Here is a 23,479-nt window from a genome sequence, read left to right as displayed (position 1 = left end):
TGGCTAAGACACTGGTCAATGCCTCGGTGCTTGTTCAAGTGTAGATTTCTGCTCCCAGCACACCTCAGGCCAGGTGAGCATCTGTGCTTGGAGAAGGCGAGTTTGGCTTCCTTACTCCTTTGCACACATGTCTTTCCTCACTCAGTGGTTACTAATCTAGATCCCATAAGGTCCAGAGAGGGCTGCCAAGAAGAAGAGGGGGGAAAGGCTTTTTTGCTTGTGTGGGTGGCTTCATTCTCCCTGGGCCTGGGAACTGGATAGAAGTATCTCTCTCCCAGGGGTATGTTGAGGATTGCCTGGAAGCTCCCCCTGGTCCCCCCAACTACATCTCCTCTAACACAGGCTGCCCCTCTGCTTCAGCTGGCTGCTGTCCATCCGAGATTCCCCCAAAGAGGAGCTCTATACCCACTGTGTCACTTCAGTCCCAATGGGCTCCCAGGAAGTCCTGTCAGGAAACACTGAAATGCCTCTGGCCTGACTCTGTCACCAACTAATCTATGAAATACATTCTTTTATTTTTTCTTTCCCTGTGGTTACTGCCCACCCATACACTCTATTTGACTTGTCACAGGTTGCTAGAGCTTGGTTAATGTGATAGCTTGAGTTACAGTTTGGATTTGCTATGTCCCCCAAAGGAGCTCATGTGTTGAGGTCTTGGTCGCTCAATACAGCAATGTTCAGAGGTGGGACTCTTGGGAAGGACCTCATCCATGCCGCAACCCACGGACAGATTAATAATCTGATGCCCTTGTGAGAAGTAGTGAAAGCTGCAGGAGGTGGAATAAGTAGGAGGTTGCATAAAGCAGGTCTCTGGGGACGAGCCCTGGGAGGGTACATCTGATCTCCAGCCTCTTCCTCCCTCTCCCTCTGCTTCCTGACTGTCATGTGGAGAGAAGCTTTCCTCCACCATGCCCTTCAACCATGATGTTCTGCCTTGAGCCAGTCGGCCAGGGACTGAAACCTCTTAAACCATGAGCCAAAATAAACCTTTCCCCCTGTAAGTCCTAGGGTATTTCTCATAGCAACAGAAAACTGACTAATATAGTCTATCTCCATTTTTGTTACCTAGCAACAGCAGGGGCTATAACTGAAGTTTTAGGAATGATCTTATGACAACTTTGGCAAACAGACTATAAAATATTAGAAAGGCATAGCAAATATCAGAGAGGTGTAGCACTCTCACCAGGAGAAAAGATTCACATTCAGGAGAAACTGTCTATGAAGAAAATCCCTCACAATCCTTCCTAGTATTTACAAAACATGACTCAAAGAAAGCCCTACCCTAGAGTCACATGATGTCACTAGTGAATTCTACAAATAAGTAAGAAATACAGTTATCCTCCCTTTATCCATGAAGTATATATTCAATGATCCCCACAGAGTACACAAAACCATGGTTAATACCAAATCCTATATATAGTATGTATTTTTCCTATGCAAACACACATATGATAAAGTTTTATTTGTAAATTATACAATACAATAATAACTTAAAATGGAACAATTATAAAAACACTATAGTAAAGGTCATGTAAATGTGCATCCAGGTGCATTGCATTATCTTTCTCTCTCTCTCTCTCTCTCTCTCTCTCTCTCTCTCTCTCCCTTTCTCTCTCTCACTCCCTGTTGCTCTCTCTCTGAAAACAGATATCCAGCTGCACTTTTACCTTTTTACTTAAAGGAAGAACTAGACAGCTTTTCTTTGGCACATCTAAATTACTAGCAGCACTACTTTTGCGCCTCCAGCCATTAAAAGGAAAATCAGGAGTACTTGAACATGAGCACTGCAATACCACTTCCATTGATCTGATAAATAAGACAGCTACTAAGTGACTAACAGGCAGATAGTGTATACAGCATGGATACACTGAACTGAAAAAAAAACCCTCCAAATCAAAAATAAAAAGTTAAGAAGGGATGAATTGAGAGGGAGAAGCAGAATACTGTCACTTCACAAATGAAGGTTTGTGAGTGGCCAGAGGCACTCACAACAGAACACTCACAACAGAACACAAAGGTGTTCCATCTTCTTTCTAGATGCAGATAGAGGAGACAGAGCAGGGGTCAGGGCAGTGTTTGTTGCTCCTCCCCATTTCTCAAATGCTAATGGTCCCTCCCAGATATCACTTTTCAGATATCATTTTCCCCCAGATTTCTTCTGGACTGTGCATCTCAGTTCTAGCTTCTTTAAACAACCCAAAAGATGGCTTCTAGGTGAATGTTGGTGGCCTTGTTTGAAGGTAACTTGAACAATGCCTTGTTCTTTACGTCACTTCTTCCAAATTTTCATACCCAATTAACTACAACATTCCTCCAGGAGCTAGCTCGGCCAAGATCGCCATTGCCGAGCCTGCCCTGGCCAATATACACACTTAATTCCAGAGAGAGGAGACCGTCCAAGTCACCATGAACTTGAAGGCACTGGTACCAAGATGATTCAAGCAGAGAGATTTACAACAGGCTCAACCTCATAGGGACTTTCCTGAGCTCGCACATTCAACCCGAGCAAGGTCATTCCTCATGAGTGTTGCCAGCTGAGCCTCTCACAAAATCATCACATGCTGTTCATCCCACACTGAGAGCGCATCCAGTTCTTGGCTGGAAATAAAGACTCTAGCTCCCTCAGCTGAGCTGCTGATGACTGATGTACTCTCCAATCTCACTCTTATAGCTCTGCCAAATTGAGTGACATGTTTCCACCACTGTCCCTATGGCTATTGTAGCCAATAAGGTGGTCAGATTCATATGTATATTCATATGTAAATATATATATGAAACATAGATATAAATATTTATATAATATATACATATATAGACATATATATAAATACATACATACACACACACACACACACATATATTCTTTTTAACAAACTGAGTTTGGAAATGGAAAAAGCATTACAGTGTAACCAGATGAAATATGGTTCACAATAAAGTGAAAACTGGGAAAAAGAATCCTCTGCCTGGTCCCTAGATCTGGCTTTGCTCATTCATTTATTCACCTATTCATTCATTCACTTAATATCCCCTCATGTTGCTGTGTGCCAAACAGTATATTTAGTTCCCAGAAGATAAAAATCCTTTCTTCCAAGCAGTGCATAATGTACATGGGCTGACAAACACATAAATCAGTGAGTATATCATCAGAGAGATTAACCAAGGTCCTGACCCAGTGATTGTCTGGAGTTGGAGGTCTGTTTGTGTGTTTCCACAGGGAGAACAGCAGCCGATTTGGATTCCAGAGAGACTAACTAAAGCGATTTCTACAGACCAAAAAGAAGATGATTTGGCTCAAATCCATAACAACTGATATCCAAAACTCCAGTTTGGTTATTCTTACATCTGCGACAGAACCAGGATGCTTTTTTCAATATCTATTTTATTATTGCCCTTTCGCACATCATGAAGTTCTATTTTGTTTTTTGAGCTCATACAGACCTAGGTTAATGTTTTGCTGATCAGTTCTATTTTTTGACTATAGAGTTTTTAACATTGCAGTGGAGATTTCACCTGTAAAAAGTTATAAGGCCTTTACTATTATGTTATGTGTTGTATGTATTATATTATGTGTGCACACTTGTGTTTTGTGTTATATGTTTGAATGTACATATGTCCATATATCATATATGATGAGCGCTCATGAAAAAATGGATCCAAATAATTTTTTTTTATTCACGTGATTTAAATGGCTTAATTTAAATTGGGTAAACAGCTGTTGAGGATTGTTTTAAAATGTGAACAAAAAAGGAGGTTAACAGTTCTGTTTGTTTACTTTCACCTTTCCTTTTCATTATATTTAATAATTCTCTTCAAGATAAAGTAAATTGTTAAGAAAATTGTTTTCTTTTAGTGCCTTCTGGAATGTTACATAATTTTTTCTTTAGCCATTATTGCCAGAATTCCTATCTTCATCCCAGTGCTGGTGAAGACAACAATAAAACCAATCTACAGCTTCTGCAATAGCCATCACTGAACTGCTTGCAGAACTTGCCTGGACTATGTATCACTTGTATGCACTGTGAACTCACTTGTATGCATTGTGAACTATCTGTTGGTGCAGCAACGTGGTAGTGTTGGGGTATTTTTGCTGATGATGTCATCGGTGGTACAATTTTTCCAAAAGGAGCCGTCAATTGGCTTGGTGTATCTTCCTCCCTTCTGCTTGTCATGGTCGTTCAGCTAAAATTTGGGGACCAACAGAGGTGAGGCAAAGAACCTCACCCCCCCCCCGCTGATACAAAGACCTATCTACAGGTGTGGCTGTATACTGGACCGGTAGTCAATGACGGGTAAGATCCAATTGCAATGGTACCAACCTAAGACAGGAGGCTGACGCCTTGAGGTCAGCTCATCCGATAACAGGTAAGGACCATATGTACTATTGGACAACCTAAGGCAGGCACGGTCCCTAAGCCACATGCTTGTTGTTTAAACAGAGAGGGGGAGATATTGAGAGCCAGAGCCGAAGGGGCCCCAGCAAACTTTCAGACTGCCAGCTGATGATTGGCTCACAGCGGCCCCAGCAACATCTAGCTGATTGGCTCCTCTGCGGTGATGCTCATTGAGCTGTTTCCCCGCCCTTTCAGACCACGGAGCTGCTCATTGGGGGACTTTTTTGGCTCCGCCCATGTGACCCAGCCAATCGGCCTCAAGAGCAGGAGGAGTGGGGGAGGTGGAGAGGCTTGTGGGAAGCGGATGGTGGCAGTTGGGCTCTGAGGGTTTTTCCTGAGGAGCTGTTTTGTTTGGCGTGTGTGGTTCTAAAAATAAAGTTCGTTTCTTTTGACAAGTGGCTCCTGAATTGTGCCCAGCCAGACTGCGGCAGTATATGATCAATATTATTATTTACTACACCAAGCCTGGAAAAAATGATAGGTAAGAGAAGCATACCATGTTTGTGAAGGTGGCACCTAACTCAGACCTCAAGCTAATAAGGAAATGATTTGAAGTAAGAAACCTTTGAATTGAACATTTTATAATAACACCCAGGATTGACCAATCAGAGGACACAAGGGATTTTTCACTTCAAAGAATATGTTCGAGGGGACAGGGGTTTTGACTTGCAAGACCTTAAACAGTATTTCAGGAACTATAAGGGAATTTCATGAATAGAGTTTTCATTGCTTTGACCAAAGTGCCAGACAAGAACAATTTAGAGGAGCAAAAGTTTATTTTGGCTCACCGTTTCAGAGCTTCAGTTTATGGTTAGCTGACTCCATAGATCTGGACCCAAGATGAGGCAGAGCATCATGACAGAAGGACATGGAAGAGGAAAACTGCACAGGGCATGACCCCCAGGAAACAGAAAGAGTGCTCTTGTCCCCCAGGCCAAAACATAAACCCCAAAGGCACACCCCAGTGCCCTGCCTCCTCCAGCCTCACCCTACCACCCTACACTTACCACCCAAATAATCCATATTCGTGGCTCAATACACTGATGATATTAAGACTCTTGTGATCTAATCACTTCACCTCTGAAAATTCTTGCATTGTTTTCCTGGGCTTCTGGGGGACACCTTACATCCAAATCATAACAACTGGAGAAAATATCTATTTTGTTGAGACAGACGACTATCATCTAAAACATAATGCTTCCTTGGAGTCCCAAAGAAATGGGAAACAGGACCATCATTCATACTAGAACTTGAGTTATCAGCTTTTGAAAATGAGATAACTTTATTTGCTAAGATTTTATCAATGTTCTCGAAAAGTCCTCCTTAAAAATTGATAGAACCTCTTATCTTAAAAATGTAAAGTAGTTATAATGGTGCCTGATAAAAATAAGAATTGTCCTTAGATGCAGTGATGAGGAGCCACAGGTTCCCGAGGCTCAGTCCATGGTCCACAGAGCCCATTGATCTGGGCCAGAGGTGAGGTGGAGCACCATAGCAGAAGGGAGTGGTGGAGGAGGAGTGCTCCCCACTCATGGCAGCCAGGAAGCATAGAGACAGGAGTGAGGAGGGGCCACAGGGAAGATGAGACTTTCTAGCGCATACCCTAGCAACTTGCCTCCTCCAGCCACATCCACATCCTACCTGCCCATAGTTACCACCCAGTCAGCCCATTTAGACTAGGACAGACTGATCAGGCTTGGACTGATGGACTGAAAAGCTCTCACAATCCAATCGTTTCACCTCCCAACTTTCCTGCATCAACACAGGAGCTTTTGAAGGCTCTAAATAGAGCCCATTCCAAATAGGCCAAAAGAAACTATCCAAACTATCATATTCGAGCCATAACATTTTATTTACAAGTCTCTGGAATCCACTTGATTATCATCTCTTCCAAGATCCACTCCCAAAGTCCCTATTCCTCCACTGCAGAGGAACATCACTCACCTTTGATGCTCACAAAAAAATCTTTCACATGAGAACTGTTCCTTATTTGCCATAACAGTAGAGATTTACGCCTCCTCTGAGTGTTCCCTCCATAAGACTTTAATATACGACTTCCCCACATGGATGTCAATGGCATTCAACAGACTACTTGGATTAGAGCAAAAATTCTATCAACTGTTGCGTAGTCTCCAGGTCCTTGGTCTCTTTTTACAGAATATATGGAAAGATAAAACGTTGCTGAAGTGTAATTCCAAGAATTGACTCAGAAAATAGAAGACTTTCTCCTCTGAAAGCATAATGAAGTGATAACCACCTACACATGGAAAACATCACATCTTAGTGTTCAGTCACACCATCCACATTATGTGAATATGCAGGTAAGGTCCAACAATGTTTGGAGTCAATATTTTTAAAGATATCAGAAATAAATTGCAAACAGAGGAAATTTCAACTGTAATAAGGAATGTCCTGAGGATGTTGTAGGAAATGTACATCAAGATGCAGGGTCCTCCATTGCCATTCACTGAAGGATTCCAGGAGCAGGAAGGAGGGGCCAGGGTTTTCTATCCACCAACAGAACACACCCGAAACAAAGAAGATGATTCCAACAAAGACAATATGGCGGCATCCCAGGGCTGTGGGAGATGGCACCTACCCACTAGCCAGTCAGTATGTCACTAGCTGGAGTAGCAGGAAGTAGAAAGATGCCATGATGGGATTCTGGGACCTCCCTCATCCATCCTGGCAGGCACAGATAGCCACACTCTCAGACCACTAGTCTGGGATCCCAGATTCCAAGGAAGAATTTAGTGTCCAGAGAGGAAGGAATTTGGAGACATGGGAAAGTGGGATGAGGTAAACCTGAACTGCATAGCAGGCATTGCAAATTTCTTAATCACTTTTCCTCTTTCAGGTATTAGGGTAGAGACATGGGAGACACAGATAAATAGAACAGAGAGATACCCATTAGGTAATCCCACATTCATAGTACAACATGGAAAATTCTCTAATAAAATAATTAAAATGTGCTAAATGCTTACTACATCCCAGGAACTATCTAACAAGTTTTATGTGTATGAATTCTTTGTAGTCTCATAAAACCCTTTGCCAGTGAATAAAATAAAGCCCATTCTAAATAGCCTAACAGGAAAAACAAATTAACACAGAAACCTTGTTACAAAGGTAATGGGAAAGTTGAAAAACCAAACAGTCTGGCCAGGCAATCCAAAGATCAGAAAAAACACAGACACCACCATACCCTTCAGGGAGGTATATTTAGGGAGGACACAGTACAAGGTGGTATAACCAGAGCCAGGAGCTAACACAACCAGAGGACACTGGAAACAAAACAGAGACTGCCCAGCAAGAGCTGGAACCATGAGAGAATGGCTCCAGGCACTTGCCTTTTCCCTTCTTGGATCCTACAGCCAAGCACTGAACATGTGATGTGGCACCATTATTAGCAATATTTGATAGATTAGGAGGCTGAGATCCAGGGGTTGGTTCACTTGTCTGAAGTCAGTCAAGAGTTGGCAGAACCAATATTCAAGCCAAGGACTTTCTAAGTGGGCCAAAGTCCTTCCTACCACTTGGCCAAGGAAGTGGGGTAGACAAAGTCAGCAGAAGGGAGGAGAAGATGCCCATTTGTCAAGAGGAAAGAGGGAGGAGAAAGGACTGCAGGCTGGCAGAAATCGAATAAGAAAAAAATGAAATTATGAGGATGCCAACAAAAATCCTTTCCCAATTCTCCTTTTACAAAAGCAATTCCATTTGTACTCTGATCTTTGACCTGGACCCATACAATTAATTCCACATCATATTTCTGCATACTGCTCTCCAAGGAGAATTGAGTTTACACTTCCCCCGAATCCAAACCATAACAGTACTTAATTAGGTGATAATTTATGTAGTACTTAGCATGAACTTTTGGCACTTGCTGGAGAAGGCTATACAAGTGTACACGTGTTATCACCTGACTACATCAAGAAACAGGGCCTGGGCATTGGCGAGGTGTCTTGGGCTTTACAAGGTATCAAATGACTTTTATAACCCTGTAGTACCTGGCTTTCTAGTAGGCAGAACTGCCTCTAGTGTGTATTAATATACCGAATATTATGCCCACATGCACTTAAAACACTGATTCTGAGCACTTCAAAACAACAAGCAGCCTGGAAAATCCGAGAAACAGATGTTGGATGAATGGTAAGCCTTCTCTGCATCCATCATTCAATGTCAGGGCAGTGGTGCAGCAGCGGAAGGGAACCGCTCAAATCCACTCAGCGGAAAGTAAACAGAAGCTTCCCCCTGGCAGACACAGTCTGTGCTGATAACGAGGCTCCGGACACCAGGCTCTGACCCACTTTCCCAGTCTCATCACTAGAGCTGACCCAGAGTGGTTCTTTTCCAGGTACCCTGTGAGGTCTGAGAGGTCATGATTATGTGCCCCCAGACTTTGGAGATGCCCATTTAAATAACACCAGGTTGTCAAGAGAAGGAATCCTAAAGGACCCCAGGCTGCCTTCCATAGCTCCCCGCTCTCACAGTGCTCATGAACAAAAGGGAAAGAAGCACATGAGCCCTTATTTTGCCTCTTGGATACTTCATGATAATTCTAGAGAAGATATCATCGCAGGCCTCTTTTGGAGAAAGGCCCCTTGGGGAAAGGATGAGACAAGAGAATACAGCATGGTTTGGGACCTACTCTGAGCACAGCACTTCACACCAGTCCTGTGGCCCCCAAGTCAGTAAGACAAAGTATTGACTATCAGGGAGCGCAGGGTGGAAGGAAATCCACAAAGACGACTCCTCCCATAAACCAGCCCGATCCACACCACTGACAGGTCCTCACAGAACTGCCCATCCCTACCAAGCTCAATTCCTTTTCTAATCAAGGTCCAATTGCTGCACCAGTTCTGGACCTGCCGTCTACAAGACCCTGCTCTTATTTCATGAATGGGGCCCTTGACTAGTTTCATGCAGCTTCAACCCACTGCAGACCCTAAGAACTGCAGTGTGAGGTCCGTTCCTGGCTCCCTCCACTCCTGGCTGCTTTGGTGACAACACCACACCTCACATTGGCTTTGTGACTCATCTGGCTCCTGCTTACACACACACACACACACACACACACAAAGAGAGGCAAATTCAGTCTTAAAAATTCAGCCATGGTTAGGAAGACAGGAAGGGAAAAGGTTGATCGATCAATGAATACCACGTCACAGTTAGACAGGAATAACTTTCCCTTCTTGGTATATTTCAGTCAAAATATAGAAGTAGTGTGTGCCTAAATACTACAGCTAGAAAGATTTTGTGTGCCTCTTAAATAGGGTTAAATCAAAGCTGTTTTAGTCAGCTTTCTCACCATTGTGACCAAAACACCTGACAAGAACAATTTTAAGGAAGAAAAGGTTTAGTTGGGGCTCACAGTTTCAGGAGTCTCAGTCCATAGACAATCGACTCCTTTTCTCTGGGCCCAAGGTGAGACAGAGCATAATGGCAGAAGGGTGTAGAAAAGAAAGCAGTTCAGGGCAGGGCAATCAGAAAGCAGAAAAAGGTCTGCTCACCAGGGACAAAACATACACCCCCAAACACGCCTCTCGTGACCTACCTCCTCCAAACACCTCCCACATGCCTGAATATCTCACCCAGTTAATCCATACAAGTGGATTAATGCACTAATTAGGTTAAGGCTCACTCATAATCCAAATAATTCCACCTCTAAAGTTAATTGCATTGTCTCACACTTGAATTGGGCGGGGTGGAATCCTCATATGTAAACCATAACAAAAGCTATAGTAATTTTACAAGTCATGCACCTATTCTTCCTCTAGAAAATTTTCTAAGTATCAAAATTAAGTATAACATTATTCTGCGTGCTGTGGAGAAAGCCAAGATCAGTGTACTGTCCTTCGTGAAGTTTATAGCCCAGCTCTCAAATGATTGTGGTGGTTCCTGTACACTCAAATCTTAGAATAGAATCTCTGGGCTGGAAGTTCCAGAAAGAAGATCATCCAGTCTTAGAGACTGAACTTCAGCACATCTAGTGTCGATAACTTTTTATATCAAAACTTTTTATATCAGACCATTTCATCTTGGAACAATTCTGGGTGGTGGGCATGTTTTCTATAAAATTGATATCTATGTATTTGTGGCTTCTACCAATTGGTCTACACTGGAATCTCCAAGAAAAAATGAAGGATTCTCTCCTAGTAATGTTAGCTATGAATTAATCAAATATTATTTATCACCCTCCCCACTCTGTAAAAGTCTTAGTTTTTTGACAGGATGCCTCTCATTCCTTGAATCATGTTTTATGCTATATAGTTGCATGTCATTATAATTACATTATAATTATTCTGTTCATTTTTCTCCTAATTCTGTTTATCTTGTCCATTCTTTGAGAAATATGGAAGCCATGACAATGCTTATATATGAGATATGGTTTAACTAGAATAGAGAAAGGTGAGTTTTCTCCTTTCTCCTAACTACTACATTTATTAGCACAGCATTCACTTTTTACAGCCGCATCATATTGTCTTGGAGCCTAGCCTGGCTTAATTTGCGAGGATGCTGACTTGATGGTGTAATTTATGAATTCATCGGCTGGTTTGGGGAATGACTTCCCTGGATCCCACTGCTCTAGTCTGTCTTAATAATCAAGGATCCTTATCCTGTCGTCCAGCCTTGCAGATCACCCTGTGTCCTCCAAAAGTCCTGTGGCAAAACCGACTTCCTACTATTGGTGTAAATGTCAGTGTGGACGAGGTTCCTGACAGAGCTCTGGGGCAGCAAATTACAAGACAATTTCCTCCATTCTAAAAAAAAGTCTACCCAGAATCTGCCCCCCTCACATCACCTGCACCTCCAGCTCTCTCCTCCAAGCTATCCAACCTCTCAGTAGACTTAACTCAAGGTAATTCTGCCTGAGTCCACCCCTGTTTCTCTATTGTCCACACTCAACCCTGTCACCAGAGGGATTCTACTGAAACCAAGTCAGATCAGCCTTGCTGCCTTCTCTGGCCCTCCATTCTCCTTCCAGCACAATCCCGATAAGAGCCAAAGCCCTTTCATTGGTTGATGGACTGCACCCCAGCACCTCCTCACCTGGCTCACCCCCCTCCGACCACTCCACCTGCAGCTCTCACTCAGGCAAACCAGAGTTCTCCGGGCTGCCCAGCTCACCAGGCAAGCTCTGGCCTCGGGGTGTCCGCAGGAGGCCTTCCCTCTGGCTCTTCCCCAGCTCCTCCGTGGTTCTGTCCCTCACTGCGTCAAGTCCCTTCCATGCTGTCTGCCATCGCTGGGCCTCTTGACCACCACGTGCAGCCTCGTCCTCGTGCCATGCTGTCCCTGTGCCCGGCTTCGTTTTCTCTCCTTTGTCATAAGATAGGATTCAAGTGCCTTTCGTGGTTATTGACGGCCTTGGGGGTTTCTCTGGCTGTTCCCTTCTAACCCTAAATGAGCATTGGGTGAGGATTCTCTTTCAACTTGGGGTCTTGGGTGCCTCCTACACAAACTCTTTGCTTTCCATTGTTCTTTTGACTATTTTGATGGAACAGTCAGTGTTTTTGCGTAACCACAAAAGAGGGAACGATGACTTAGATATAGTTTACAGTACATGTTGCTGGTATTATGTAATTCTCCCTAGCCTGGTGTTTCCGATTATTCAAAATTTTCTTCTCTCTCTCTCTCTCTCTCTCTCTCTCTCTCTCTCTCTCTCTTTCACACACACACACACACACACATACACACACATACACACACACACACACCTCTATGCATACCAACAGCACATCTGAGGATGGTCCACTCTGCCATGTAGCTCTACTGGAATCTGATTCAGTCACATATGTCACCTCAGGTGACAGGACAGCAGGAAAGACCCAAAACTGAGTTCCAGAGCACCCGTCGTGCTCCCTTCATAACAGTCCCTTGAGCCCATTGTACAGGAAAGTGAGACCAGTACCGTGTGCAACAGCTCTGTTTGCAGAAAGGCAAAGGGCAGCAGGCCCAGCCGGTTCCCACTCCGCTTCACCACACGCTAGTTTTGCAGAGACTGGACGAGAGCCTTCATCTAAGTCTCAGGGACCTCTTTGGCAAGACAGGGTTGATACTGACTTGTCCCAGACTTTGTGCTGATGTCAGTGGCAAAAGGAACCAAATCTCCATGCCCCACCCTCCTGCCCCCATGGTCTCCCAGCCTGGAGTAGAGAAGAGCAGGTAGGTGGCACACAAATTGAGAGGCCTTCTGATCGGGCACTGAGAGGAGGCTGGGGATAGGAAGGAAGGGCACCGGCTAGGCTGCTGGGAGAAAGGCTGGGACAGATAGCCAGAGAATTGATGTGGGCACGGTGTCTCTTAGTGAGCTCCCCCCAGCAGCCCCGTGAAGGGTGGGTTTCGGTGGGGGAGGAGGGAGTCTCAGAGCAGTTCCCAGGCCCCCAAGTTGCATCTCTGTTCCCAAGAACACGGGTAGCTCCCCTCTCATTAGCTCCCTCTTCTTGGCATTTAAGACCACCCTTCACCTCCAGCCCCAGCCCATGAAACCTGGAGACACAGACATCATTATAGGCCATCGCCTTCCCCCAGATCCCACCCACGGACTTGGAACCTCGCCTCTTCTCAATAGCCTCATTAAACAGGAAGGAATGGTTAAGGCGAAGGAAAGGCCTCAGGCAAACTCCTCCCCAACTTTCACTGAAAATTCATTTGTGTATCAATTAAATCCTAGACCTAGAACCTCCCAAGGAAACAAAGGCAGCCTTATTTTTCATGTTTTCTGAATGATTGTCAATGCAAGTCTTTGTGCGTCTCCCCAAAAGATCTCTGGAAAACTAGAGATGTTGCCATAACATTTCAGTCCCTCTTTAAGAGCTAGCAACTGATCAGGAGAGCGGTTATGAGAAGGGGGCCCATAGTTAGCCTGGGGGTTCAAGTTCCAGCTCATCACTCTCCAGGTAATGATGCAGGCAAGTAACTCACCTTCCCATATCATCACATGACGTCAGAGGGAATGAATGACAGCACCTACTTGATGGTGGCTGAAGTGGGGTGTACTGTTGCATTATGTGGGGCACATGGAGAACAATCTGTGAGCATCAGCCAGTGCTATTATTTATCAATTTATATTTATTAGCTTCTTTTTTAAGAAAATGAATACCTACTCCATCCTGGACCCTGTGCTAGGTTTGAGAATCAAAAAAAAAAAAAATGAGTTTCTGCCTGTACCTCCAAGAAGCTCAGAATCCAGATGGGTAAAACATCAGCCAGGATCATCGCAGAAAGCCAACAGCATGCTTAGGAGGAATTGTGGGTGGACTTTAAGGCAGAGGTGTGGTCAAGGCCAAAGAAACCCACGGGGGACCCTGAAACACCCAGAGATCCATGGCAACGGGAAGCCCTGACTGCATATGGACTTGCAGGGGTAAAAGAGGAAAATGACACTGGAATGGGTTAGATCAGGGCCCGTCTGAGACTTCCAGATGCACCCTGAATCAGAGAAGGAGCAGGGGAGTCTAAACCTCACCACCATCTCCTCTCTGTCCCACCCTGTTGTCCTTTGAGCAGAACCCAAAATCAAGGGACCTTGGGTGGAGCAGTCCTTAGACTCAACCTTCTGGAGCAGAGAAGAGGGAATGAGGTAGCAGTGGGTAGAGGTAAGGGGAATGCAAAGAACTGCCTAAGGAATGGGCCACCATCACTTTATGATATATCTGTGACTGGCCAACTACTTTGCATAAATCATCTTATATTCAAAACAAAACTGAGAAAAAGGTAAGTCTCGGAAGAAGAAACTGAGACTTCAGGAAGTTCTGGGGCTTGTGTACATCTATACCGTCTGGGCTCACCTTGCTTGTGATATAGGCAGGTGCACTTTCTATTCAGCCACAAAGCCCCTCGGTACAGTCAGGAAACAGTTACATAGTGCTGCAGTAGAGACAGTATATATTCAAATCTTAAGTGTCCTCCTGTATGTTCCATCCTCCCTGCAGTTTGGGTGCAGCTGTGAGGCTGGTTTGAGACAGTAAAGTATGGGTGGAAGTTACAAGGGTAGTTTCTAGGTTGAGAGGATAAAAAGGATGCACATCAATCTTCAGTCTCTTCCTCTGGCATAGCACTGAGGAGATAATGAATACGAGATCATTCTGCTAGGAGGCTCTCAAGTTCCCCGACCCTGGGTTCTTAAATGTCTCTAGAAATGTTCCCCTTATCATCCTTCATGTTAAATTAGCAAAGGTAAGGAAAGGGGCTGGGGATATAGCTCAGTTGGTAGAGTGCTTGCCTTGCATGAACAAGGTCCTGGGTTCAATCCCCAGCATCACACAAAAAAAGTAAGAAACAAATTGATATGAACACTCACAGAAATTTGAGACTGTTTGTTACCAAACACAATGCAGTCTCTCCTGACTGATATATGTGCTGTCTTTATACCAGGCTCCTTGTGAGTTCAGGAGCACATAGTAAATAGCCATCCCTTTAATCTTTGGTTTCAGTCAATACCATATAAAAACTGCATGCAGTATTGGGTAAATAGGGAGGAAATTATTCTGCAAGACGTGAAAGAAATCATTGATATGATGTTTGAGCTATCTTGAAAGACAGGTATTACTTGGTCAGCAGACAAAGGGAAGAAATAACTTTTCTGGAAAAGAAGTGACATTGCAAATACATGGAAACCTGCAACTAACTGTAGGTGGTAAGAAACTGAAAGATCCCACCAATGAACAGAATCTAAATCATACCGACTTTCCTCTATGGTCTGGTATAGATTACCAGGAAGCAATCTCAATAGGAAATGAATAGAATGGGAAGATAATAAAATGAAGAAACAATTAAAGAGATAAATCAATCTTAATAGTACAGGAAAACCAATGGCCTAAATTTTATCACATGGATACCAAGACACTGAAATAGAATTGGAGAATTTTGAACTACACGAGCTAATTCAAGCATTTGTAATTAGCAGCAGTAGAAATAATGGTAGTGGCAACGACAGATTTCCCGATAAAAGTGAAAAAAAAAAAGAGAGACCAATAGTAATAAAGCACTAAATTGTGTGCCTGTGTGTGACAAGTGAAGTACACACGTTATTATTGTTTAGTATTCTACTTACTTAATAAGCTATATGACAAGCACCATTTTAACCACTTTATGAAATACTGTCATTCCATCTCTATAAAAATCCTGACAGGTATTTTACTGATTTTTTTTAAATGACAACCCAGAAAGGTTCAATAACTTAACCAAGATCACATAGTTAGAAAGCGTCCCCAATAGTTGACTCCACATCCCATGTCCTATTGAAAATATTACTTCATACCTTCTTGATAGCCTCACTGTCAACCTGAGGTAGCCATTTTATTATCCTTGTCATTGATATTACCCTATTTTATAATGAGCAAGTGTACTCAGAGACAGTGCCTTTCCCAGCAGCCCCGGGCTGGTTTATGGCAGAACCCAGCCACAGGCTCAGATCTGCAGACTCCAGGGCCCAGGCCCTCACTGTGCCTGCCAAGTGGATTTTTTTTTTTTTGTCCTTGGAGACTTTTAATCAAACTATACACACTCATTTGGGTATACATCTACTTCCAAAATGTTGTGCTTACTAAAGTAATAGTTTCAATTCATGAAAATTCACAAATCAATAAATGGCTATTATGTACCTACTGTGTATATGACACAAGGCCACATGCTCTAATAATAAATAGAATAATAAACGTCAATCCCTAACTGAGAACTGTGCCCCCACCTGGAAGCAAGGCCCATCCACAAACCTGGTGAAAAGAGCCCGGTTGGATGGAGCCAAAGGTAATGGATGGAGAAGAGTCACAGAAACTTCAGAAAGGGCTCAGGAGGACCAGAAGAGGAGAGCACGGGGTGTGTTGGGTGGGAAGGATTTGAATAGAGGGGGAACTGAGAGTGTGATTACTTGGGCTGAGACAGGAAAAGGCCAGGCTTGGTTGAGGGAGTTGGACACAGAAAATAGAAGGGTGGAGACCAGCGTGGGGCTCTGGTCAATCCATTGAGGAGTCAGAGCCTTCATCCAACGGGCCCTGGTGTAGATACCAGTGTGAGTTCACCTCACAGTCTCTTGGAAACGCTGCCTAGATGGAGAATATCTGCAGCATGAGTCATTCAGCCACCAGAGTGGCTTTTCATGAGTCACCATCACATTGACCTTAAGGAGTGAGAGACAAACAGGGACATATAGAAGAGGGCAGGCCCCAGGGGAACACTGTGGGCAAAGAGAAGTTGCTTAGAGCTGAGACAAAGCCCAGGTTACCTTCTGCTCAAGATCAAGCCACCCAAAATTTATCCTGAAAATGAAGTTGCTCTATAAATGCGAGTCAGTATTATTGGATTGCTCCGTTACCATCAGGACTGTTTTCATTTTTAAGCACGTGTGTGGTCGCCGCCACATTGAGGAACCATTCACCGCCAGGGAAAACACCCCCCAAATCATTTTCCAGGGCATTTGTGCCCCGTGGAGGCTGCCACGATGTTTTAATTGAATTGGATTGAATTTCAATGGAAAGGGCAGAAGTAGTGCATTTTAAGAACTAATAATTCTGTAATTTTGCAGGGGGAGAGTACCTTTTTGGCACAAAATGGCAGAAGGCATCTGCATTTCTCCGTGGCAGTTGTTCTCACTTGGAGCCAGACCAGGACTAGCAAAAGTGCATGCTGTTTCCTTCTGACTCCCTTCAGAGGACCCTGCAGGAAATGTGCCTAGAGAGGGGTCCCCCTGAGGTGGCCAGGTTTGCCAGATGGGAGGTGCCATGCTTTGAATGTTTTGTCCTGCTCCAAACCCACACCGAAGTGTAACTGGCATGTAACAGTGTGACAAGGTGAGACTGTCAAGAGGAAGTTTAACCAGTGGCTCTGCCCTCATAAGTGAGTTGACGCCATTATCACAGGAGTGAATCATTATTACAGAAGGGAGCCCCTTCTGAAGGAGCAAGCTTAGCCCCCATTGCCTCTCATGCCCTCTCTTGCCTTCTGCCTTCGTCCAAAGGATGACAGCGCAAGAAGGCCCTCACCTGGGTCTGTCACCTGGGTCTCTGTCACCTGAGTCTATGACTTCCAGCCCTATCTTTTCGTTATAAATTACCCAGTCTATGATACAATGTTCTAGAACAAAACCATCTAAGCAAGAGGCTTGCCCAAAACTGCCAGGGGCTGGTGGTCCAGCCACATGGAGTCCTCGATTTCCCGGTCAGCTTCTCAGTGACATCGGTGCTCTTCTCTCCCGGGTCTAAAGTCCATCACTCTCCTCTGTGTGGCGACAAGGAGAATCGAGGACAAGGGCAGTGACCAGGCATGTCAAGGCAGGAGGAGACCTGGGCCAGGAGGTCCAGCACAGCATCATAGAGCAGAAGGAGCACTGTACACAGGAGACAAGAGCTCTGAAGGGGTCCTGAGCTAACTGTCTCACATTTTTGTGCCTCAGTTTCCCCCTCTGCATGAAATCTCAGGAGCTTCACCTGATGAGCCCTATTTGGGCACTCAGTCTCCCACAACAAGCCCATATCTATTCTTCCACCATAACTTCCTCCCTGCCTGATGCTCACCCCTGACTTGTTTCACTGTCTCCTTTGGCCACAAAGCCCCGCTGGACTGTCTGACCTGGAGGCAATTACCTCCGCCCTCCCTACAGCCAACTTGCCTCCAGGTCTCCACCTGCCAGATGTCAGCAGTGGGCAGCCAGCTGGGAGGGGAGCACTGCCTCACACAGGGCTGCACCTCAGGGCCATGAGGCAGGAGGGGCACAGGGCACTCGTGACACCTACAGAGGCTGACACCCTAGGCCAGTGTTCTCACACGGGCTGGAGTCTGGATGTGCTTATGAAATCTACGGAGCCTTTGCCCAGAAAGACGCACATGCCTAACTGGGGAGGCCAGCCAGGCAGGCCCAAATCATAGCATCCAATTATTATGGGATTCAGGCTATTTTAACCACCAGAAACCCAAGGATTTTAAACTGTCACTCAAAGCAAAGATAGTTGAGTGGTATCTTTATTTTTTGTTTGTTTGTTTGTTTTTATTTGATTTTTTATTTGTTTTTTGTTTGTTTTGGTCCTGGGCTTTCCTCTCCCAGGGGAACTTCCCTTCAGCAGCTTGTTATGATTCAGATAGGGCTGTCAATCATATGACTTCACCTTCCCAATTACAAGTGGCAGGGCCATAATTGGTCAAGACTGTGAATAATTCCTAGTCCACCCAGGTCGACACAGGATGAGCCAACCAGAATAGTCTTAAGGTGCGAGAATGGATGACAGGGAAGAAAAAGCCATATTCTCTTCTCTGGGGTTACTCTTGGTAGTGGTGTTATAAGCTATGAACTATCAGAAACTATCTTTGCTGCTATGAGGAAATGAGTCTAAGCAGTAAGTTAACACAGAAGAAATAGATCAAAAAGTAGTCTATTTGCGTCCTGAACGAATTTGCATCCCTTGATGCAGCCATGATGTCCCGGTTTTATGAATCTGCAACTTCCACCCATGGCAGCAGCAGTAGCATTAAGTACTATGATCACTCTTTTCTCAAGCTAATTTGAGTGGTTTCTATCGCCTGATATAAACACTCTAACCACATTTTTCAGGGAACCCTGTCCAGAGGTGTTGGAGTCTAGCAAAGAACACGGACAAAGAAAAACAGGCAGAAGTCTGGTTCAGCAGAATGACCCCACCAGAGTCCCAGGTGCCAGTGCTCCTGTTGCCAGACTCCTGCTCTGCCACAGCAGGTAGATGGGACAGGAGACTGAGTCTAGGGCAGCCCAGGGAAGTCCAGAGTCATAACCTAATAGTAAAAGCAAGTGTCACCTTAAGCAGGCCCTGGCCTGGGGGCGCCCACATTATCATCTCATTCCATCAAGGCCATACAACTTTAAAGAATGCTGTTCTTTAAATGTATCTCACAGTGGATTAAGACCATGCAGGGAGGCCAAGGTAGCTGAATTGTGTGGTCAGGAGGGAGGCCCTACTGTGTGTCCCGCAGAGCTTACCTTCTTCATTTGCCTCAGCCCCAGGGCCTGGGGGAGGAGAGAAGCCAAAGGTGCCTGGTAAGAAGCTGAGGCAGGACCCTGTCTTTAGTGGGGCCCATGAGAAGACTCAGCTGTGAAGGACCACAGGCTGCCACAGGCTGGGGGTGGGACACACCCAGGGACCCCCGCTCCAGTCCACTCTCTGCCAGCCAAGCCCAGAGGGACACAAGAAGAGCATGTGTTCCACCTGTAGAAAGCTTACCTCCTCTTCTCCCTGGCCGTGAAGCCAAAACAATCTTGTAAAACATGCCTTGATGTTGTGTGTCTGGGAGAGGGGATGGACGACCCGCTCCCCAGCTAACTCCAAGAGCCTGCATTCTCCCCATAACCTTGCAAATTACCAATAACTGAAGATCTGGAATCCCACCCCCAGGGCACTGCAATATGTGGGAGGCAGTCAATGATATTCACTGGAAGAGTAAATACCACACAATAAGGGGCTGGTTTTCTTTTCCCCTCCCCATTGTAAAAATGAGTCAGAAGAAAAGCAGTTATTGTACTAACCGTTTTTGGAGCAGTGATTTTTTTTTTTTTAAACTCCAAAGACATCAGCAAGCTTCTATTACTCTAGGCTTATGGCCAGGTCTTTAAAATATTTTTGTTATAGTAATATTTTTCTAACCATATTTGCCATAATAAGATTTGACCTTAATTTGTTCTTTTACCACAATTCAAGTCAACAAACTTTAGGGCTAGAAAGAACCAATCAAAAGGAACTCAAGAAATGGAGACCGTGTACTGTAAAACTATGTTCCTAGGAAATGTTAATAAATGCCACACACACACACACACACACACACACCACACACACACGTAGAAATCTGGGAGAATCCTATGGACAAATGTACTGCTTGTTGCACTGAAGATTCACAATGCAACATTGCGTCTGAAAGGCTCTGAGAAGTCCCAAAATAAAGCAACTGTTCTAACTTCAGAACACTCAATGTTTCACAGCTCATTGTCAAGGAACCCACCACTAATGAATCAAGTTGTTCAACAAAACATCAGAAACTCTGATCTGGCAAAGTCCCCTTGTTAGAGAGAGGAGAAGCTGGAGCCAATGCAAGAAGACAGGGCAGCACCTCGCATCTCCAAATGAACAGGACCCGACACTGATTCCTACCTAGGCGTATGATGCAAGTAAGTTCATTGACCTCTCCAGAGCAATGTCCTCTTTTGGTGAGAATTTTTTGAGCCCTACCATGTACAGGACACTATTCTAGTCACTTAGGACCTATCTGTGCATGAAGAAAGAAGAAAACCCCTGCTATAAAATTGTGGTAAAAATATCCACGTGAGCTATCATGAGGCTTAGATGGAGTGAGAGTTTGGAAGCACCTCTCGTGTTGTTAGTTAGCAAGGTAAAATGAACAAAAAACTTCCCATTTGTTTCAAGGAGGTAAGGAGCTCATTCTAGAGAAGGAAGGCACTGGTGTCCCACAAGCCACAGCGTCTCCCTGGGGTATGGTCCTTTCCTCCAGGCACTTCCTACCAAAAGCATGTGAACCCAGAGATGAAGGTGAAAGGCCACACTGCATTTCCTGATGTCAAGAACACACTGCCAAAAAGAAAGGGTACCGAGGGGAGAAAAAAAAAAAAAAAAACAGATTGAAAGAATAAACTTCAGCCTGGAAGACGAAGCCGAATCAGAGTGTCAGGACACAAAGGGAGCCCCTGTGACTTCAGGCTGCCAGAAGACAATGATTTTCTCCAGACTGGACTTCTTCCTGAAGTCCAATCCTGAGTTCTCAACTAGCCCTGAAAGTCTCCACCTCAAGGGCCCCAGATCCAACCATGACTCCCCCAAATCAGCATCTCACCTGCCTTCTGAAACCAGTTCTTCCTCTGAGGTCCTCCACCACATTACGTGACCCATCAGGTGAGATCTGCCCCAGCACGTTGATCAGTTTGCAGTTTTTCCTCTTTTGCTCCTCAGCGGCAGCAATAATAGAAGAATTAATTAATGTGTGACATGAGAGTCACTTAAGAAAACAGCTTGACATTTCCCCAAAGTGGCACATCTAGAGTTAGCACATGATCTAGCAATTTTACTTCTGAGTATTTATTTACCCAAGAGAAATAAAACCTACGTCCAAAAAAAAAAAAAAAAAAAAAAAACCTATACACAAATGTTTATAGCAGCATTATTCATGACAGCCAAAAAAAATAAAAAAATAATCAGAAAAAATAAAAGTGCCCAGTAACCAATAAATAAATTTAAAAATGAGGTATATCCACACAGAGGAATATTATTCAGCAATAAAAAGGACGGAGTTACTGACATATGCTACAATTTAGATGAACTTTGGATTAAGCTAAGAGAAAGAAGACAGAGACAAATGGCAAAATATTATGTGATTCTATTTGGATGAATTATTCAAAATCCATAGAAATCATAGGCAAATGTATACACGTGGCAGACAGATTAATGGCTGTCAAGGCCTGGGAGGGGTGAAGAGAGGGAGTAACAGGTAAGGGGTTTCTTTTGAGGATGATGAAAACAGTCTGAAGTGAGATAATGGTGATGGTTGGGCAACTCTACGAATACACTAAAAACCACCCAAGTGAACACCTCAGAGGGGTGAATTTTATGGTCTGTGCTTATGTCTTAATAAAGCTGTTATTTTTAAAAATCTGTGGCGTGTATATAGTACGCCATGGTTCCAAGGCTCTTTCATAAGTTTTGTCAAGTGTACATAAGGTAAAGCGCCTAGAACTCATAAGTCCACTTCCTTCCCTGCTCTGGCCTTGAAAGCAGACCACTTGGAGGAATTATTACCTGGATTTCAGAAACCGTATGCCTTTTTGACCACAGGACTAAAAATCACTCACATATTTAGGGTAAAGACATAGACGCATAGAAAGTCTTCTTAAAGTTAATTAACAACAACACAGGAATTTCAGAAAAGAAAGGATCTGATTATAAACTGTGAGAATTTATCAAGAATGAGGGTAAATCCTGAAATTTTTCTAAATATAAAAATGGACCCATTAGTGATTCCGAGATAAAAGGATGAGGTCAGAGGCTATGCCAACAATGTCCACGCCTGAGATTAGTTTAAAAGCAATTGTGGGCAAAATTGCTGTAAACTTGGAATTAATTCCACAGCATTAATTTCCTAGTGCCCAGAGCCACCCCAGCTTTAGGAGACAGACTTTTCTAGTATCGGAGCCAGCTGGACTCAATCACTTGTTTCATTTTTTTTTAAGCCACTGATAACTTTCTTTTAAAAGTAGGAGGATTTTTTTTTATCTTATTTTTATCTTTATCAGTTATCTTAAGACTCTGGACATTCTGGGGGCTTGCCCATGCCTATTCTTATTTGCAGGACAGTTCTGTCCTCACTTTGTGGCAATATTTGTCCAGGGGGGTGGGGAAGACAGGAGAAAATTTGTCTCCATATTTCAAGAAGAACAGGGAGGGGAAATTTTGGAGAATTACCACAGAAATAAAATGCAAAATCCCTTTCCTTATTGACACAACTAGCAATGGAAAAGAAGAACAAAAATGCAGAGGAGCAAAAACTAGATAGAAGATCTTTAGTGTGCTAGATAATAATAACAGCACTATGTAACAGTATATTTCATGTATTATATTTATCACTTACATACTTATAATAATCATGCATTCGACTGTCACGTATAGCTAGTTAAAACAAAAAAAATTTTAAAAAGATATAATACTATAGTAACAGTAACTTATATTTGCTGAGAAATTACTATGTGCTGGGCAGTGTTCTAATCACTTTCCAAATGTTGGCTACTTTAGTCTGTAAAGAAGGTATTTTATTATCCCCACTGTGCAGTCAAGGAAATTAAAGCAAAATGAATCTATGTCCCCAGCCAGGGTCATCGAGTTGGGCAGTATTTTCCTAGTGTTTGCAGCAATTACCAGAGCTCACTTCCTTGTGCCTGCCTTACCTGAGCCCCTAGAATATGGACACATGAACTGCAAAAGGACTGTGGGTCTGTAGCAAGCCTTTACAATTCAGGAGGAGCGGGTTTTAAAACTTAGGATCTTTAGTCAGAAATCTCTGAAATCTTCTAGAACTATAAAAATATTAAAAGAACCTAATCAGATCAGTAAGTCAAACACTTATCCAGTGAT

The sequence above is a fragment of the Marmota monax genome, unplaced genomic scaffold (genome assembly GCF_021218885.2).
Source record: "Marmota monax isolate L192 unplaced genomic scaffold, Marmota_monax_Labrador192_F-V1.1 WCK01_AAM20220418_F8-fsc00009, whole genome shotgun sequence".
NCBI classification, from domain to species: domain Eukaryota; kingdom Metazoa; phylum Chordata; class Mammalia; order Rodentia; family Sciuridae; genus Marmota; species Marmota monax.
The sequence above is the reverse complement of the archived record's forward strand: the minus strand, read 5'-3'. Positions refer to the sequence as shown.